This window comes from Cervus canadensis, chromosome 23 (genome assembly GCF_019320065.1).
Source record: "Cervus canadensis isolate Bull #8, Minnesota chromosome 23, ASM1932006v1, whole genome shotgun sequence".
Taxonomy (NCBI): Eukaryota; Metazoa; Chordata; class Mammalia; order Artiodactyla; family Cervidae; genus Cervus; species Cervus canadensis.
This window is the reverse complement of record NC_057408.1, coordinates 30217672-30238701: the sequence shown is the minus strand read 5'-3', so window position 1 is coordinate 30238701 and position 21030 is coordinate 30217672.

Below are 21030 nucleotides of genomic sequence, written 5' to 3'. Positions count from 1 at the left end.
CTCATTCCCTATCTTTTAGACAAAAACACCTACATGGCCTCTACCCACAAGTTGAAATAAGAATAAAAAGTGAATATGGGAGAATTTTGCATTAAAAAAAATTGGCTTTAAAAAGGCTCTATGCATTTAATATACTATTAAATGTTAGTTGCAAGTTTCTCTTATTTTGCAAACTGGAAACAATAAGGAGTAAAATAATATGCTTCCCCTATTTCCTTTAGAAGTTTGAAAAGTAGTAATTAAAACTTCAGATGAATCCAAAGTTTGCTCTTCCATAACCTTTTCATTGTGTCCTGCCTCTTTGAATGTCAATGAGTACACTTCAAAATTCCTCCTGCCAATTATAAAGGTTCTTATCTTTGCATTGATTTTTACATGCACAGACCAATAGCAGGATATGACCCAATAATTAATATTGGAAAACTGAATTGCTTTTTTTCCCTAGGCATTTAGCTTTAGCTATAGAAATATTTCTCTTTTATCAATACTATGTTTTTATATTTATCCCACTTTGTTTCTTTTTCTGAGACAAATTCTCCCACATAACAACATATTGGCTTTAACTCACCAAATGGAGGCTGAAACCTACTGCAATTTTTAAACAAGGCTAATGCTTAAGCAGTTATATCTAAAACATCCTACACAAATAGATTTTAAATATGAAGTACATTCTTCATCCATAGATTCTTTCTCACATATTCTCTAACATTGGTGTAATTTCCTTTAAAGGCTTTTCTTGATGAACAGTTCTGTGTGCCCAACACTGTATGAAGCACTGCAGAAGCAAAAATGAACAAGAAATTGTCTCTTTAGTGACTTCACAATCCACTGAGTGGAGAGAGACAGGCATAAGGAACCCATCATGATCTCTTCCATAAATGTAACACCAAATGCAGTAGTTAGTTCTCTTTCAGAATGCAGTGGGGATGGCTCACTCTGACTTAGATAATGCTTTTCTTCCCAATCTCTTTCAGTGACTTGACATTAGGATCTCAAAATCTAGTATGGTGAGAATATTTACACCATTGAAACAGACAAATTCACAACACAGAAATCCCCCTTCCTAAAGAACCATTTGTTAAACATTTACCCACACCACTGTCATTAAACCTTCCCGGGAGATTCTTTTCAATTTCTAGAATGATGGGGCTGAATCAGGGAAGCTAACTTTAAAAATCCTTGACTATATTGTGTGCCACAATACAGGGCTTCCCTGATAGCTCAGATGGTAAAGAATCTGCCTGCAATGCGGGAGACCCAGGATCGATCTCTGGGATGGGAAGATCCCCTGGAGAAGGGCATGGCAACCCACTCCAATATTCTTGCCTGAAGAATTCCATGGACACAGGAGCCTGATAGGTTACAGTCCATGCGGTCACAAAGAGTCAGACATGACTGAAGTGACTTAGCACACCTCACATACAACCATAACACAACTGAGGAAAGGCTTTTATAAACTGTATTTGTTTTTATACATAATTATTTAACAATTGTGATACAAGGTCAATTGTTTGGAAGAATGGAACTTTGCTAATTTTAATTATTTGGACAGTGATCAAACTGGCCAAGAAGCAGTAATAGCTGGACATTTAAATGAACAAATCAAGACAATAACTACATATCAACTAGATAATTTTTGTCATTAATTTCTATTACAGTATTTTCAAAAGATAAGAAAAATATCTCCTAGTGCTTTGGGGTTTCATGCTATCATAGAAGTTTGAAATGTATAGCGAATTATCACAAAACAATCCTCAGGGAAAATAATTTTTCTTTGAATAGCCATGGTCAGATAGGTAAAAAACTGACTCTTCAAATACAGATGAACTCTTCATTAGGACAGAAAATAAGATACAGGCCAACAGATGACAAAACTGAGCTTACCACGGGTCAAAAGTCACAAGAGTTTAACATACAAATATCAGTGACCACTGTGAGAAACTTCTCATGTTGATCTGGTTCTCTCTCCTTAGAGAGCTTCAGCCTGTGATCTTACCCAGGCCACAAAGTTTTTATACTTTTATTATTGTTACAGAATATAGGTTCAGTAGAAGAAACCTCAAAAAGATAAGGTAAAAGAAGGAAATAAACAGAAATATAAGCTTGTCATTTAAAATAATCCCTAATAATGTAATTTGTGTGTATATGTGTATGTATATGCCTATATATTTTTGTGTATATATGTGTGTGTGTGTGTGTGTGTGTATGTGTAATACAAATATAATGTGGGAGACCTGGGTTTGATCCCTGGGTTGGGAAGATTCCTTGGAGAAGGAAATGGCTACCCACTCCAATATTCTGGCCTGAAGAATTCCACGGACTGTATAGTTCATGGGGTCGTAAAGAGTTGAATGCGACTGAGCGATTTTCACTTTTACTTTATATTTCATAGATAGAGATAATACAGTCAAATATGAAACTTCTTTTGTAAATTGTATGCATATTTCCATGTTATTACACATTATTCCTTATATTAGAAATGTAAGTTGTTTCCAATTTTTTTCCATAATAATACAATGATGACCATCCATAAAGTTACTCTTTACACATGCATATTGAGCATATAATTATTTCTTTAGGTCAAATTGTTTAAAATGACAGACTGTGGTCAAAGGGTAAAAAAAACCCTAAATGTTGACAAATATTGACAAATTGTTCTTCCATAGGAGTTGTATCAAATTTTACCTACATCACAATGTATGAGCACCATTTTCCTGTATCCTCATCAAAATCACAACTTATTTTTAATATTGTTTCTTGTAATGATTGAAAAGTCTTACCTTTCTTTCATTTAAATTCCTTTTAAGCATAAATTCGGTTAAACAAGTTTTCATAAGTCCACCAGAAGTTTCTTAAGTCCACTTTCAAGTGTCAGTTCTTTGTGAATTTCCCATACATGTTTTTTAACCAAAATTTTTTGACTAAAGTAGTACCTTTCTATATAGCAAGTAAAAGGATTATTCTAACTATATATTAGAAATACTTTCTCAATGTGACATGAGAACAAATTTTAGGGTCCATATTGTTTTGATGCTACTTTCCTTATGATATTTACCTTTTACAAAACAAATTCATTTATTTTTATTGCCTACAGAATTAATTCATCCCTTCAACTTACAAATGTATGAACAATAATAATAATGATAATAGTGATTATGATTATTATAAATAATAAAGCACAAGCTGGAATCAAGATTGCCAGGAGAAATATCAATAACCTCATATATGCAGATAACACCACCCTTATGGCAGAAAGCGAAGAGGAACTAAAGAGCCTTTTGAAGAAAGTGAAAGAGGAGAGCTAAAAAGTTGGCTTAAAACTCAACATTCAGAAAACTAAGATCATGGCATCCAGTCCTGTCACTTCATGGCAAATAGATGGGGAAACAATGGAAACAGTGACAGACTATTTTCTTCAACTCCAAAATCCCTGCAGATGGTGACTGCAGCCATGAAACTAAAAGATGCTTGCTCCTTGGAAGAAAAGCTATGACAAACCTAGACAGCATATTAAAAAACAGAGACATTACTTGGCCAACAAAGGTCTGTCTAGTCAAGGCTACGGTTTTTCCAGTAGTCATGTATGGATGTGAGAGTTGGACTATAAAGAAAACTGAGCACCAAAGAACTGATGCTTCTGAACTGTGGTGCTAGAGAAGACTCTTGGGAGTCCGTTGGACTGCAAGGATATCAAACCAGTCAATCCTAAAGGAAATCAGTCTTGAATATTCATTGGAATTACGGATGCTGAAGCTGAAACTCCAATACTTTGGCCAACTAACGCAAAGAACTGACTCATTTGAAAAGACCCTGATGCTGGGAAAGATTGAAGGCGGGAAGAGAAGGGGATGACAGAGGATGAGATGGTTGGATGACATCACCAACTTGATGGATGAGCTTGAGCAAGCTCTGGGAATTGGTGATGGACAGGGAAGCCTGGCATGCTGCAGTCGATGGGATCTCAAAGAGTCGGACATGACTGAGCAACTGAACTATTATAAAATTTTATACAACATATAGGGCTTATAGGACATTACAAATGACAGGTATAAATCACTTAGCAATGTTGTACTCCATATGTAAGTTGCTATATATTATAGGAGTCATTACAAAAAAATTTTAATATACTTAGAAGAAAAATTAAAATTATTTCACAATGCTAACATAATGTAACAATCAGTTAATGATTGTTAATGTGTCTTAGGTAATAAACAAAAGTTTAAGATTTCTAACTACCCGTGAGGAGGAGCTAAGATGATGGAGGATTAGGATGGGGAGACCACTTTCTCCCCCATAAATTCATCGAAAGAACATTTGAACGCTGAGCAAACTTCACAAAACAACTTCTGACCACTAGCAGAAGACATCAGGCACCCAGAAAAGCAGCCCACAGTCTTCAAAAGAAGGTAGGACAAAATATAGAAGATAAAAAGAGAGACAAAAGAGCTAGGGACGGAGACCCATCCCAGGAAGGGAGTCGTAATAGAGGAAGTTTCCAAACACCAGGAAACCCTCGCACTGGCGGGTCTGGGGGAAGTTTTCGAATCTCAGAGGGCAACCTAACTGTGAGGAAAAATAAATAAAACTCACAGATTACATGCCTAAAAAAAAAATTATTTCTAACTACCATTATCTTATTTCCAAAGATAAGACTTAATGACTTAATTATGTTTAAGACTCTGAAAATTTAGTTATGGGACTAGCACAAATTTTGTCCACCCTGCCTTTGCTGTAACTACCTTATGAAAATTGATCACAATAAGCTATTATTTGCTCACATCTGTTTTTGTGACTCATGAGCAAGAGATTTCCCTTAGCTGATGATAACACATCATAACTGCCCCAGATATGCTGTTCAAAGGAAGTTATATCATTTTAAGTTTCCACAAAGGACATGCTAATCATATAAATAAATTATACATGGGTGCAGGAAATTGCATAAAGCTGGACAAATTGAGTTTAAGAGAAGAAAACATAATTGTGTAATTTTAGGAAGGAATAAATATTGACCAAAATGCACATTTTTACAAGCAATTTTATCTCTGATCAGCAACAAACATGTTTCTTGATCAATATTTGTAGTTTGATTCATTTCCTGCCATATAGAACTTGATGGGCTCGTCAATATACACAAAGGTTTAAAAAATGAAAGAGAGAAGATTGCTTCTAAAATAAGTTGTTTTTTTTTTTCCTAAAAGTTTCTCCTTTTTTCCCCATACATTCCCTAAATGTGTGCAGGAGCAGTAGTGGGGAAGGTGGGGTCTGCTAAAAGAGAAGAATTTCTTTGAGACACAGTTGAGGAATAGAAAGGTTTCTAAGATCTTGAACTTTGGTGAAAGATTTTTTTGGACTAAGAATAACATGGGGATAAGACTGAAAAATACATGATCTTGTTATAAAATGGTGATGAGTTTGATAAATTATTGATCCAGAGGGTTTAAGGAAATTGAGGTATAGTGGGAAATGCTACTAAAGGATGGTGTCATGTTTTTGAGAACCTTGAATGCAATACTATGGTCATAAGATCTTATATTTTAAAAATGGAAAGTAAGGGAAAAAAAAAGTGAGCAGAGGAACATCAACATTGCAACAGCTCATGAGTATATAGATGTGCTTGCAAGTGTGAAAAGTGCAATATGAACAAGCAAATGGTCAAAGGAGAGCCAAAGAATGAACATTACACAGAAACCTCTAGATATTTTCCAACGCCCAATAATCCTCAGTGACCTTTTCGAAATAAAGAATTTCAGCATTAAGGATGAACTTTATGACAAAATGCAAATATAATTAAGAAGTGATGACTTTCAAAAGTTCTCTCCCAGCATTGTCATCTCCATCTGTGAGCCAATACCTAAGATTAAAGTTGTTTTGATGGTAGAGATTCCTTGATCAGTACAACTCTTCAAGAATGGGGTTCAGGGCCAACTAACTGGGATTCAAGGGAGAGGCTGATCACCACTGCCATCAACACACATGTGGTGACCTCTGGATATCACGAGCACAGCCATTTCTGCTCAGAACAAGGGGAAAGAGTGGAAACTCACTTAGAAGTCAGACTGTAAAAAAAAATAGTATCAATTCCTATAGTAATAAAAAGTCAACATCAGTGGAGACTACACAAAGAAGAAAATAGAATTATTTAGGAACATTTTTTTTAAATAATCCCAACATATCAAACTAAGGTAAGGTGATCTCTGAGCATAAGTGGTGAACCCCTAGGCAGAGATGGTTCCATAAACAAGAAGGGGATTGAAGACAGAGAATTCTACAACATCTGTCTGCATCCAACTGAGTATGAACTCAAACCTGATTTGAACAGCTGGAGAGCCACTTGCTGGATAGGACATTATTTTCTGCAACAACCTGTCCCTTCTACTAAGTGAAACTAAAAGTTGCTCAGTCGTGTCCAACTCTTTACAACCCCGTGGACTATATAATCCATGGAATTCTCTAGGCCAGAATACTGGAGTGGGTAGCCTTTCCCTTCTACAGAGGATATTCCCAACCCAGGGATCAAACCCGGGTCTCCCTCATTGCAGGAGGATTCTTCACCAGCTGAGCCACAACGGAAGCCCAAGAATACTGGAGTGGTTAGCCTATCTCTTCTCCAGCGAATCTTCCTGACCCAGGAATCTAACCGGGGCCTCCAGGATTGCAGGTGGATTCTTTACCAACTGAGCCATCAGGGAAACCCGATAACCCTTCTGCTAAGGTTATTGAAAATAATGGATATGTAGGTGCCCACGAGGGCAGCCCTCAGAGACAGATGCAAGAGGAAATAATGAGAGGAAAAGGAAGAACTGGCAAACATTTCTTCCTTCTGAATAAGCAAAAAAAGAAGAAAGAGCTCCTTCTTTACTTGGGACTTCTTTGCACACAAATATTTTCAAAATGAATGTTCTTTCTGTTGTACTGGCTTTTCAGATTGTAAAAGCAATTATACTCATAAAAGATTTGTAAGACATAAAGAAGTGTGGAGATAACTAAGAAAATGGCCTATTACCTAGAAATAATCACGGTAAATATTTTGAGATATTTTCTTTTATTCTCTTAATGATACAAATATCTACAATTTCTAGAAGATTTGGAAATTTGGAAATCTGGCTGTCGTGTGTTTTATTTTTGTTCATTTAATAATATGATGATTACTTTCCTATATTGTTAAATAATCTTCAAAATGTGAAAATAAAAATGTAGCTACATCTAATTTCATCAATTATAGTAAATATAATTTACTATATAATATAATATCATTCTGGTAAAAGATGTTGATATTCGGGAATGCTGTGATATGTGCATGTGTGGGGGCAGGCTTCATATGGGACATCTCTTCCCTTCCCTCAATTTTGCTGTGAACCTAAAACTGTTCCGACAAATAAAATTTTAATTAAAAAAAATAAGAAAGAAAGGAAGGAAAGAAATAATGAGACGGATGAAAGAAAGAAAGCTTGCCCTATCAAATATCAGGATGTGATCTTTATAGTAATTAGACCATGTGATAGTAATGTATTGATAAATACATAGAAGTGCTGAAAAGAATAGACCCATGCCTATTTGGAAACATGATTTATGACACAGAGGGCATTACAAATCAGCAGGAAAGGATGAACTTTTTAATATATTGTTCTAAGATAACTGATTATCCATGTGAAATCAAATTCCTACCTTACATCATAAACAAATTTTTTTCCAGATGTGTTAAAGACATATATAAGTGGCAAAACTAAATCTTAGAAGATGCTATAGCAAAGTACCTGTATTTTCTAGGTAGGTAGTATTTCTTAAACAACATGCCCAAAACACAGTCATAAAAAAAAAGATTATAAATTTGACTATATTAAATTAGGACTGCTTTTATTGAAAGATAATGTTTATATATATGCATTTCATATGCATATATATTTACAGGTATATAAAATATATGCAAATATATTAAATGTATACAGATATATACCTATATATTATATAAATATATGTATATACAAAATTTTAAACAAATATATAAATGGCTGAGCCTGCTTTAGCACACCCTAAAGCACCACCTCAGATATCTTTTTCTCCTTAAGTTAGACTGAAAAATTCTTTTATTACCTCTATACACAGATCATCCTTTAATTCTGAGGACACTTGCCTGACAGCTGTCCCCATCTCACTTGACCAAGTAGGTCAATCATTTGTCCTTTGTGCCACATCTATATCTTACACGTTTCTTAATTAGAGCATCTTCTTCATGAGTCAAACACTGTATAAGGGCTTTCTTAACATCTGCCATTTCATTGCTTCCTCATCTCTATACTAGTGTTGCAATGCATTAGTCTCTCTCTTTTATAAGTGCAGACAATGAAATCAGTACAGTCAACCTGTTCAAGGGGCAGAGTCATAATATAAACTCTAGTCTGACTGTTGCTAAGGCTCTATCATTCATAGCTGTTATGCAATAGTGTGCATATTAAACTGCATTGCTTACATCAGTTTTTTGTTTGTTTAATAAAAAGGCTACCTGGTTACCTATTGCTGCATAACAGATTACCCTGAAATGTAATGGTTTTTTAAAATTCCATTTTATTTCATAGTTTTCTGGGTCTAGAATTCAGGAAGGGCTTAACTGGAATATTCTCCTATTCCACATTTCATGGATTGACCCTATTTGGTAGTACTTAGCCAAGTACTCATCCAAGACAGCTCCACTAAAACGTCTAGGGTAAGTGGAAACAACTGGTAGACTGGGATCATCTGGGACTGTTGATAATGCACATCTATATGCCTCCTATGTTGGTTGTTTTCAGAGAAGTCAGATTTCAAAGCTACCAACATATTAATTCTTTCACCCAGAAACTGGCACAGAATCACTTCTATATTATCCAACTGGTCAAAAGAGTCCCAGATTCAAACAGAGGAGACATAGATTATACTTCCCATTAAAGGGAATGTCAAAGACTGGGAAGCTTTCTTTAATCTGCTACATCATAGAAAATGTAGAGGACAGATTTGAAGAAAATATTAACTATGTCTAAAACCAATAAGGAATTAACATTTCTAGGACAGCACTGTCCTAAACAACTTTCTGTGATAATGGAAATATTCTCTTCATGGTCCCATATGGTAGCTATATGGAGAAGCATGTGGCTATCGAGCTATCTGAAATGTAGCTACTGTGACCAAGGCACTGAATTGTAATTTTTAGTTAATTTAAATTCAAATAGTCATAAGCAGCTAGTTGCTACCCTATTAGACAACACTGCTCTATAAGATAAAATACAAACCTACAAATCAAGAAGAAAGTGATAGAAGTTTCTGTCATCTATCTTCCAGGTTCAATCACAAATTCAGTCCAGATAGTCTCAGCAATACATTCTTCTCTCAAGGGTACATTCCTGAACCGGGCTCCTAACGTGGGAACAGTGTGCAAAGCGTACATTCCAAAGATGGGGGAGGGCACTAGATGCTCAGATTCCCAGGTCCAGCTCTGTGGTCAACTGGCAGTCACATCCTCTTCACGACCTCCATGACACATTTTTTTTTTAATATATTTCCTAGGGAAAGAAGCATAGCAAGGAAGGGAAGGAGGGAGGGGTGAAAGAAACTTATGCTAACTAACTATTGACAAAAGTTAACAATAAGCTAAGGACTATGATTATTGCAGTCCTCTGGATGCCCCGAATTCATTTCTGTATCCCACAGTTTACACAAAACCTTGTACACAGTCCGTGCTTGATAAATGCCTTCTGGTGGATTAAGTAATGAGTTAATTAATATTGTTAAGAAGACCAGATGAAGAGAACTATGAGAAATTAAGTTAAATCTAGTGATAAAAAAGGAAAAATACTATTGCTTTGTATTTTTCTTTGCCAATACTACCGCCCAGGAGTTTCCAGCAGCTCCCCACTTGTCTGTTCCACTCATTTAGGCTAGGTTGGAGGATGGTTCGGGTGGATCTCCAAGTCTGGGGAGGCATCTGTTTGAGAAATTGGATATTTCTGAGCTATTACATCAAATTCATTAACCTTACATTGAACAGCATCAATAGGAACTCACAGACCTCTACATTAGGCTAAAGAATGCTCCCAGGATAGCAGATCCTATCCTGGAACCTATCAGTGTTATGTGTAAAGTCATCACAAATGTGAGTAGATTAAGGATCTTGCAATAGAGAAAGTATTCTGAATTACCCAGGTGGGACCTAAATGCAATCACATGTTATAGGGAGGCAAATAAAAATTTGATACACACATCTCTCTTCAGTGACGAAGCAGAGAAAAATTGGAAGATGGTGGCCATAAACCAAGGAAAGCTAGCAGCCCTATGACCTACTGACCTACTGTAAGTCAGTAGTAAGACCTACTGACACACTGATTTTGTTCCAGTAATACTGATTTTGGACTTCTGGCTTCCAGAATTGGGGAAAATAAATTTCTGTTCTATTCTAAAATATGACCCTTTCCCTCAGGCCTGTAACACAAGATTCATATCACTTTTTAATGATTCTGTATCCCCTACACACAGTCTCTCTTTATCCCCCATAGATGTCCAAAAGTATGACACTAAATACAAAATAATCAAACTATATCACATACAGTTAAAAGAGAGTCACTGGTCATATCATAATTAGGAATTAGCCCAGCTTCACTAGCACTTGCCTCTTTCCTCAGCATACAACAACGATGCAGAAAGCCTAAAGGACAACTGTTTGATACAGCCGAGGTCACTTACTCAACAGTAAATCCATCTCCCTTTCTCTCACGGCCAATCCCAGTGATAGCACTGCAGGCTGAAATGTCTGAAGGGAAAACAGTTTACTATTCAGTCTGCAGCACTGATGACTTAAGTACACTTACAGGGCTGTGGAGCTTAAAATCTACATTGTCAAAAAAAAAAAAAAATCTACATTGTCCCTCCCATGTTCTAATTTCCTGCTTCTCCACACTATTTATGCTCACCTGTTACCCAATTAGCACCCCAGTAAACTGGACTCCTGTAGTTGTTTTACCCTAGCAATGAACCCTCTCCAGCACCCCCTCTGCAAAGAGCTCCTGATTAAAATAAATTGCTCAATTATTCACCTAACAACGGGAAGTATGCCACAGTAGATCAGGAGGAGAACAATTTATTTCTTCTTAGATCTCTAAATGTGTCCAGGATTAGCTGAGAAGAAAGATTTTTCTGAAATAATCTAAAGGATTTGGTTAAGGTTTATGGTAAGGGCACAAACAGATAATGCCAGCACCTATCTACAGGTTTTTGAGATGGTCAACATCCCTAATTTGAAGAAAATGCTAAAATGAAAAGTGGTTTTCTCTCATTTTTTTTTATTCTATACACTGCTAACATGAATTTCTCATTAATGACCACAGTGACATACAAGAAAGATATAATGGGGAAAAAAAAAAAAAAAAGAGGAAGGGGAAGTAAAAGGCAAGGAAGGGCATTTAGTACTGAGGTACCCAACATCTTTAAGTTGGATGGGATGTTCATATTATGTTTAAGCAGTATTTCTTCACAACTGATAGTATTCTGCATACTATACATCACTTTCCTATTAAAAATATAATGTATTTAACATAAAACTCCAATTAAATATAACTTTCTGTAATAAAATTTCAAAGAACTTAAGAATTTCAAGTGCATAAGATATTCATTGGGAGGATTGATGCTGAAGCTGAAGCTCCAATACTTTGGCCACCTGATGCCAAGAGCTGACTTGTTCCAAGAGACCCTGATACTGGGAAAGATGAAAGGCAAAAGAAAAGCGGGGAAGCAGAGGATGAAATGGTTAGGTACACGGTTAGACTACGACCATTGTATAAAACATCAAAGTGGGTTAAAACTATATTTGTACATTTTATATAGAAACACATATAATTCTCTAAATATCCTACATGTAGATTTTAAGGGGAAAGAAATCACTTCTTAATCTAGACTGAAATTTATTGACTACTTTTTGTTCTATTTTTCCTTACCCACACATTAATCATAAATCAATCATCCTATAACAAAAAAGGAAGGACATACAACTAAAGGAGCATTTGTGTGTTATTGAACATAGAACAATCGAACAATGACCTTACTGTAGTGTAATCTGGAAAGAAAATACACTAAAAGTTAGAATTTAAGGGTCCAAGATTGCCTACTAGGCAATGAAGGCAGAGGGTGTTTCCAAGAATCTCACTGTGAAAATGCAGCCAAATGGCCCTCTGTTCGCATGAGTTTTCCTGAAATGTTTTCACCGCAGAAAGCCACAGAAGCCAGGCATTTTATTTATTTATCTATTTTTTTTTTTAAGGCCAGGCATTTTAGAAAACTGTTTTCATCACCACGGAAGGAAGTCAGTCTTCCTTTTCCAGTACCTTTCATTAATTGAAATTCTAACCCTACCTAAACCTGGATGGTGGAGGAAGGGAAGAAGACAGACAAAAAAGAAAGAAAAAAAGATATTCCTGCATACGGAATGTGTAAACCCTGAAAAATTATTTGCAGACAAGTAGAGGGCTCATAGCTGTGGCATTCTTGCCCAGAAGGAACGCAGCCTGCAAACTGCAATGCCCAGGAGCAGAAAAGAGCACAGTCACTGCTCCCTGTGAAATTTTAACAATTCATTAACGGGAAAAGGCGACATAAAGGGATGCGGGATCAGAGGCAGCTCAGCGGCATCAAATTCTGAGAGAATGAAGGATGGGGAAGGGAGATGTGGAAATTCAGACTGAGGAAAAAGGCGGAAAGAGGAGGGAGACTTGGTAGGAACAGGGACAAAGAGAGACTGGAAAGTAAAAAGGGTAGGAGAGATGAAAGGATGAGGGAGAGGAAAGGGGAGAAAGGATTTGAATAAAATTCAAATTTCTAATCTGGTTTTAATCTTCTTTCGGGGCAGGGTTTGTACGATGCTGATTTTCCTGCCTTCTTTTTTTTTTTTTTTCCTGAGCGCCCCTCACTGACCAAACCATGTGTTAGAAACAGTTTCCCTCCTGGAAGGGCTTATGCCCTTTGACTTTCACAACCGCCTCTCCCTGACATCAAGGAGGCGGGAGGCGGCGGGCGCGCTGGTGCGGCGCGCGGCGGGCGTCTGCGGCGCCGCGGAGGTCTCACCGGCGGCCGCGCGCGGGGCCGCCTCCTTTCTTCCATACCTTTCTCTCGGCCGGTGTAGGCTTATTTGTTTGTAAGTATACAGGGTATGTATGCGCCCGTGTAAATAAATAAGTTTAAATACAATTTCCAAATGAACAACATGAGAAAAATGGTCGATTTGTGAGCGTGTCAAGTAATGACTTGCAAACACCGCGTCTGCGGCCGCCGCGGCGCAGCCGGTCGCCGAGGCCGCCCTGCCATCTAGCGGGACGCGCCGGAAGTCCGCTCGCGGCCTCGCGCGGCCTCACTTACCCTCGCGGCTGGGCCCGGCCGGGCCGATTCGCCTAAACTGAGCCGTGCTATATCATAGGAACAAGTTAATATATGATGCCTCTCTGTTTTAAGGTCATTAGTGTCGAAGCGTAAATTAATAGAGCGACTCCAGTTAATTCCTTTTGGCGTTTGCTTCCACAAGTCTGAGCGCAGACGTGAAAACAGGCCGCCCCTCAAAGCTGTGGGGGGAGCAGGAAGGAAGGAGGCCGGAAAGTAGCTCACCTGGAAGAACAGGCTCCCTGACCTAAAAGCCGGGTGAGAGACGCGCCCTTCAGAGACCCAACACGTTTCTCCCCACAGTGAAGCTAAAATAGGAGGGGGAGTGCAGAGGGTGGGCTTCTTCGCGGGCCACCGTCGTCACAAGAAAGCGTGGTGAACATGTAGGGTTCTCCTTTCTATGGAGGAGGAGTAAGGGCAGTCAAGGCTCCTCTTTATGAGCAGGAAGTGGCATATGCTGTTGAAGAGGCTGCACGTCAGCCTATCTGGCCACCCTTGCCTCAGAAGCGGCTGCATCCTCGTCACCACTCCCCATGTCAGTGGGCTCACAGAGGCTACACAAAGGTCTACCGCAGTGCAAAAACCGCTCTGTGAAGAACCCCCAGAAAGGGAAGATGGAAGTGGGGGTAAACCTGAAGGGTTTCCCTGACCTGCCTTTAATATTTTTCAGGTCACTGAGGGGCACAGGCCCTTGAGGAATGGGCTACGCTAGCTTCTTTTAGCTTCATTTTGGTCTGTTCAGATTCAGATGGGATTTTGGAGCTCCACAGTTTTCTTGAATAAATTTCATAACGGTCAGGTTAGATGTAGATAAGTCCAAATTTTTATTTTTATCAGGAGTTACTGTTTTTCATATAAATTCTGAATTCTCAAACAAAATTGTCTAAAAATGCCGGCAGGCTTTTGTTCCTTGCTAAATAAACAGGGTTCTTGAAGCATGTGTGTTCTGTGAGGGCACCCTGGGCGGGGGGGTGGGGGGGGGTAGTCTTTGCATGTTCCTCGTGATCAAACGTGTTTAGTAACTGTCCTGGAGAAGTGTATCTGGGGTCAGAGCCATGACTTCTTCCAATATCTCTGCAAAGTAAATTAACCAAAGCAATGTACAATGCTATTGACAATGCAAATGCTGTAAGATAAAATACTCTAGTGAAACTGCAGTGCCTTATAATTTAGTTACAAAGAAGATTTACTCAAATAAGACAAAAATTAAGTCAAAATTTCTGAACCTTAATTATGCCTCTGAATCACCCATAGGACTTTATACAAATGCAGAGGACCAGACTACCCAAAATCATGATTTCTGGGTACAGTCTGTTTGTTTTTGCAAAGTTCCATAACTAATTCTGAAACAGAGTCGAGTTGAACGTGAATGATTCAATATTTAAAAGAAAGAGAAAAGAAGTCCTTGCATGAATGATTCTGTTGCACAACCAAAAATGAGAATATGCACGTGAAATGCAATTCCAGATGGTGCAGTGTGAACCTGAGCTACTGTGAGAGGTTAGTATAGACACGGAAAGTGTCCTGGAGCAGGCACCTTCAAGAATGGGGAGAAGATAAATGGAACAAGAACAAAGGAGCAAGCATTCCAGATTACATCAGCTCTTCTGCAGGAAAACAGACTGCCAATTCTAGGGATCACAGAGAGCTGCCTGGTGAAACAGAGTAAGTCCATTTGAAACGAGTGAGTCCAGACCACTTCTGGAGCAGAACATGGCAAAAGTGCATCATCAGAGTAAAAAGAAGAACATATTAAATAGTCCAAAATACTGTCCAATGAGTGCATATATTTTACTTTTGTTCAAGGCCTTCCTGACTGCCCAGTTCGCAGTATTTTGAATCCCTGAGAAGTATATAGTTGGTTTTTCCCTACTGTGATGCTACCTGAGAGTTAAAGATTTTCACTTCTGGGTAAGATAATGCACTCAGATGCATTAAGCAGACAATTAATTTATCCTCTTGGCTGCCCACTACCTATGCTTAATGTACTTAAAAAAGGAAATAATGCTTACCTAGCTTTTACTTGCACAGTGTCTGAAAGTAAAAAGGAATAAGGGAGATAACACTAAAATCAGTGTGCTGAGGATCACCCTGATCATCATTGGATCATCATGTCAAGTGTTAACTTCATAATATTGTTACAGAGACATCAGAGCAGATGGATAAGAAGAATCTTCATGTGATGGAGGGAGTGTTATTATCTCATTTCATCTTTCTATATCACAATTATAAAATGTGCTGAAATTGGAGAGTTGTTCAGTCACTAACTCATGTCTGATTGTTTGCAATCCAATGGACTGCAGCACACCAGATTTCCCTGTCCTTCACTATCTCACAGAGTTTACTCAAAATCATATCCATTGAGTTGATGATGCCATCCAACATCTCATCCTATGTCTCTTCCTTGTACAACTACACTCAATCTTTCCCTGCATCAGGGTCTTTTCCAATGAGTCAGCTCTTCCTATCAGCTGGCCAAAGTCTTGGAGCTTCAGCATCTGTCTTTCCAGTGAATATTCAGGGTTGATTTCCTTTAGGGTTGGCTGGTTTGATCTCCTTGCAGTCCAAGGGACTCTCAAGAGTCTTATCCAGAACCACATTTCAAAAGCATCATTACTTTGGCATTCAGCCCTCTTTTGGGTGCAACTCTCACATCCATACATGACTGCTGGAAAAACCGTAGCTTTGACAATATGGACCTGTGTCAACAGGTCTTTTTAATATGCTGTCTAGGTTTGTCATAACTTTTCTTCCAAGGAGAAGTGTCTTACTTTTGTGGTTGCAGTCCCCATGTACAGTGATTTTTGAGCCCAAGAGAATAAAGTCTGTCACTGTTTCCATTGTTTTCCCATCTATTTGCCATGAAGTGATGGGACCAGATGCCATGATCTTTGTTTTTTGAATGTTAAGTTTTAAGCCAGCCTTTTCACTTTCCTCCTTTACCCTCATCAAGAGGCTCTTTAGTTCTTCTTCACTTTTGCGATTATAGTGGTATCATCTGCATATCTGAGGTTCTTTATATTTCTCCCAGCAGTCTTGATTCCAGCTCGTGATTCATCCAGCCCAACATTTCACATGATGTGAAATATAAGTTAAATAAGCAGGGTGACAATACGAAGCCTTGTACATTCCTGTCCCAATTTTGACTAGTCCCTTGTTCCATGACCAGTTCTCACTGTTGTTTTTTGACTTGCATATGGGTTCCTCAGGAGACAGGTAAGGTGGTTTGGTATTTCCATCTCTTGAAGAACTTGCCAGTTTGTTGTGATCCACACAGTCAAAGGCTTTAGTATAGTCAGTGTAGCAGAACTAGATGTTTTTCTGGACCTCTCTTGCTTTCTCTATGATCCAAGGGTTGTTGACAATTCGATATCTGGTTCCTCTGCCTTTTCTAAATTCAGTTTTTATATCTGGAAACTCTCAGTTCACACACTGTTGAAGCCTAGCTTGAAGGACCTTGAGCATTACTTTGCTAGCATGTGAAATAAGTGCAATTTTATGTTAGCTTGAACATTCTTTGACATTGACTTTCTTTGGGATTGTAATGAAAGCTGACTTTTTCCAGCCCTGTGGCCACTGTTGAGTTTTCCAAATTTGCTGACATATTGACTGTAGCATTTTAACAGCATCATTATTTAGAATTTTAAATAGCTAAGCTTTGTTAAAGCTTATATATAATTCTGAAGCATTTAACTTTATTTTACTCTGAGAAATCTTTAGTTACTTCTATGGTTAAAGTCCTTAACAGACTATTCAAAGTCCTTTGCCATCTCACCCAAACCAGTCAAACTTTTCTCACACTCTTCTGCATCACTTCCTTTAGCTTTGTTCAGAGTAATGCTTCCTAAAGCCCACTTGACTTCACATTCCAGGATGTCTGGCTCTAGGTGAGTTATCACATCATCTTGGTTATCTGGGTCATTAAGACTTTTTTGTACAATTCTTCTGCATATTCTTGCCACCTCTCTTTAATCTCTTTTCCTTCTGTTAGGTGCTTGCTGTTTCTGTCCTTTATTGTGCCCATCTTTGCATGAAATGTTCACTTAGTATCTCAAGTTTTCTTGAAGAGGTCTCTAATCTTTCTCATTTTATTGTTTTCCTCTGTGTCATTGCATTGTTCACTTAAGACTTTTTTTTTTTCCCCTCCTTGCTATTCTCTGGAACTCTGCATTCAGATAGGTATATCTTTCCTTTTCTCTTTTGTTTTTTTTGTTCTTCTCTTCTCAGTTATTTGTAAGGCCTCCTCAGACAATCACTTTGTCTTCTTGCATTTCTCTTTCTTTGGGCTGCTTTTTGTCACTGCCTCATGTACAATGTTGCAAACCTCTGTCCATAGTTCTTCAGGCAGTCTGAGTAACCAGTATGTTGACCTGAAAAATTCCAGGCTTTTGAGTATCTGTAGTAATCAGAGATACCCCATAAAGTTGTCTGTGATAAGCAAGACTAAGGCCCTGATTTCTGAAAATTGGGTTTGTCCAAGTTGAGTTGCAAAAAGAATGAACATCTTAATTGAAAGAACACAGTGATTTACTTGAATAGAGAGTTTAAATGTTCCAGAAGAAATACTACTTATCCAGCTGGTATAATAAATACTTTGTTATGTGAAAACGTATAACAAGACTGGAAAAGATCAGTTTTCATTCCAGTCCTACAGAAGGGCAATGCAAAAGAGTGTTCAAATTACCATACAACTGCACTTGTTTCACACGCTAGCAAGGTAATCCTCAAAATCCTTTAAGCTTCAGTAGTACATGAACCAAGAACTTCCAGATATACAATCTAGGTTTAGAAAATGCAGAGGAACCTGAGGTCAAATTGCAAACATTGGTTGGATCATAGAAAAAGCAAGGGAATTCCAGAAAAACATCTACTTCTGCTTCACTGAGTATGCGAAAGCCTTTGACTGTGTGTATCACAACAAACTATGGAAACTTCTTCAAACCAACTTACCTGCCTCCTGAGAAATCTGTATACAGGTCAAGAAGAAACAGTTAGAACCCAACATGGAACAATAGTTCAAAATTGGGAAAGGAGTACATCAAGGCTGTATGTTGTCATCTTGTTTATTTAACTTATATGCAGAGTACATCTTGCAAAATGGGCTGGATGAATCACAAGTTTGAATCAAGGTTGCTGGGCAAAATATCAGTAACCTCAGATATGCAGATGACACCACCCTTACGGCAGAAAGCGAAGGAAGAGGAACTAAAGTCTCTTGATGAAGGTGGAAGAGGAGCATGAAAAAGCTAGCTTAAAACTTAACATTCAAAAACTAAGATCATGGCATCTGGTCCCATTACTTCAGGGCAAATAGATGGAGAATAAATGGAAACAGTGACAGACTTTATTTTCTTGGGCTCCAAAATCACTGGGGACAGTTACTGCAGCCATGAAATGAAAAGATGCTTGCTATTTGGAAGAAAAGCTGTGACAAACCTAGACAGAATATTAAAAAGCAGAGACATCACTTTGCTGACAAAGGTTCATGTAGTCATAGCTATGGTTTATCCAGTAATCATATTTGGCTGTGAGAGTTGTACCATAAAGAAAACTGAACACCAAAGAATTGATGCTGTTGATCTACGGTGCTGGAGAAAACTCTTGAGAATCCCTTGGACTGCAAGGAGATCAAACCAGTCAATCCTAAAGGAAATAAACCCTGAATATTCTTTGGAAGGACTGATTAGGAAGCTCCAATACTTTGGCCATCTGATGGGAAGAGCCAACTCATTGGAAAAGACCCTGATACTGGGAAAGATTAAGGGCAGGAGTAGATGGGAGGGACAGAATGAGATGGTTGGATGGCATCATTGACTCAATGGACATGAGTCTGAAGAAACTCCAGGAGGTGGAGAAGGACAGGAAAGCCTTGCATCCTGCAGTTCATGGGGTCACAAAGAGTCAGACACGAAAGAGCAACTGAACAACAATATGAAAACATGGGCTAGAAGTTGATGGCCTTACAAGATTCCTGCCACCTCTTATATATAATTCTGAAGCATTTAACTTTATTTTACTCTGAGAAATCTTTAGTTACTTCTATGGCTAAAGTCCTTAACAGACTATTCAAAGTCCTTTGCCATCTCACCCAAACCAGTCAAACTTTTCTCACACTCTTCTGCATAAATTCTGTTCTAATCATGTTGACCTGCATAATGCGCTCTGGATGTGCGTTATGGGAGCTCGCCCCAATCCTTGCCATACACTGCAAATACCTCTCTACCAGTCAAAATTTCCTTCATATTCCCAGTCAGTTTCTTCTTCTCCCAAGGAGTCTTCCTTGAAAGTCTCAACATGAAACACTTTCATGTGAGTACTGATCGTGCTGGATATCTCCATCTCCACATCACACATTACATTAAATGGGTAATTATCTGCATATATTTTCTCCTTTTCTAAATGTCAGTTCCTGAAGATAAGACCTATATTTTAAATATTTTATCCTCTTTATAGCACCTGATACAGTGCCTGCCCTAGTCTTTCTGCACAGTGACATCTAGAAGTAGCCATCGTTTAAATTCTATGATAGAATTTAACATATCACCTGGGGAGCTGTACAAAGGAAAGCTGTACAAACTCCTTTTGAATTTCTTGAATACAAAAAAGACCTGTTCCCATGTACCCTGTGGAAGTACAGACCACATTAGATAAATGACAGAAGAATGGAAGTGTCTACAAGTTATTTTCAGTATATTTAAAAAAGAATCTCATTCAGCCTGTAAAGAAAAAACTTATCAACTCTCTGAAAGTGCATTTTTATTTGGTTAATGATCTCTTGTGAAATACAGAGATGAAAATTGAGAGTGATAGAAACATAAAATGAAAAATAGTTCAAGTTATGGTATTCACTCAGTTGTTTTTGATCTTTGGGTGATCATTTTAAGAAAAAGAAACAGTAGTTCATGCCCATTAAAATTGCTTCATCAACAAATTTATTCATGGGACCTTCTTTACAATGGGGGCTGATTAGAAAATCTTTATTCTGTGTAAGACATACTTAGGACTGCCTCAGCAGAAAAACAAATTGGGGATAAAGGTTTTCTATGAAAAAGGGAATACTATGAAGTCGAAACTCAATCGTGGTTCAGTCACCAGTCATGATGTATTTCTACATATTTCTTGTAAAATATATCAGTAAATGGGTTTAGTTACATCATTGGTAACTATGTAAATGGAAAATTTTATGTAACCCACAATAAAATCAAAGTCATGGTGTAGTAATATGCTTTTTATTGAGTTCATCCAGACTACTCTCATTCCTATATATTAACTTCACAAAGATCTGTAAACTAAGACCTTGGTTATGAAGGGCAGCAGTGTATTACAGGTGAGAGCAATGCTAATATACAAAATTGAGAGGTTCCTGTTACATTTTGGATCTCCAAAACAAACTAATGAACAAAAAGCACCTGCCTGTCACCCCCTCTTACCGTCTCCCTTTTTGTCCTTGCTTCTTCACATGGATAAATAATTTGTAATGTTGCCAACCATTCCACTTAATGATCTGGATGCATCTCCATAATGTCCTCCTGATATTGGCCATTATGGATGAGATTCGTGTTATTTATAAATTAGCTCTCTTGTTCCTGCATATTTCTGAGTTTATCATCATTGAGGAGAAATGTTTCTCAACAAAAGACC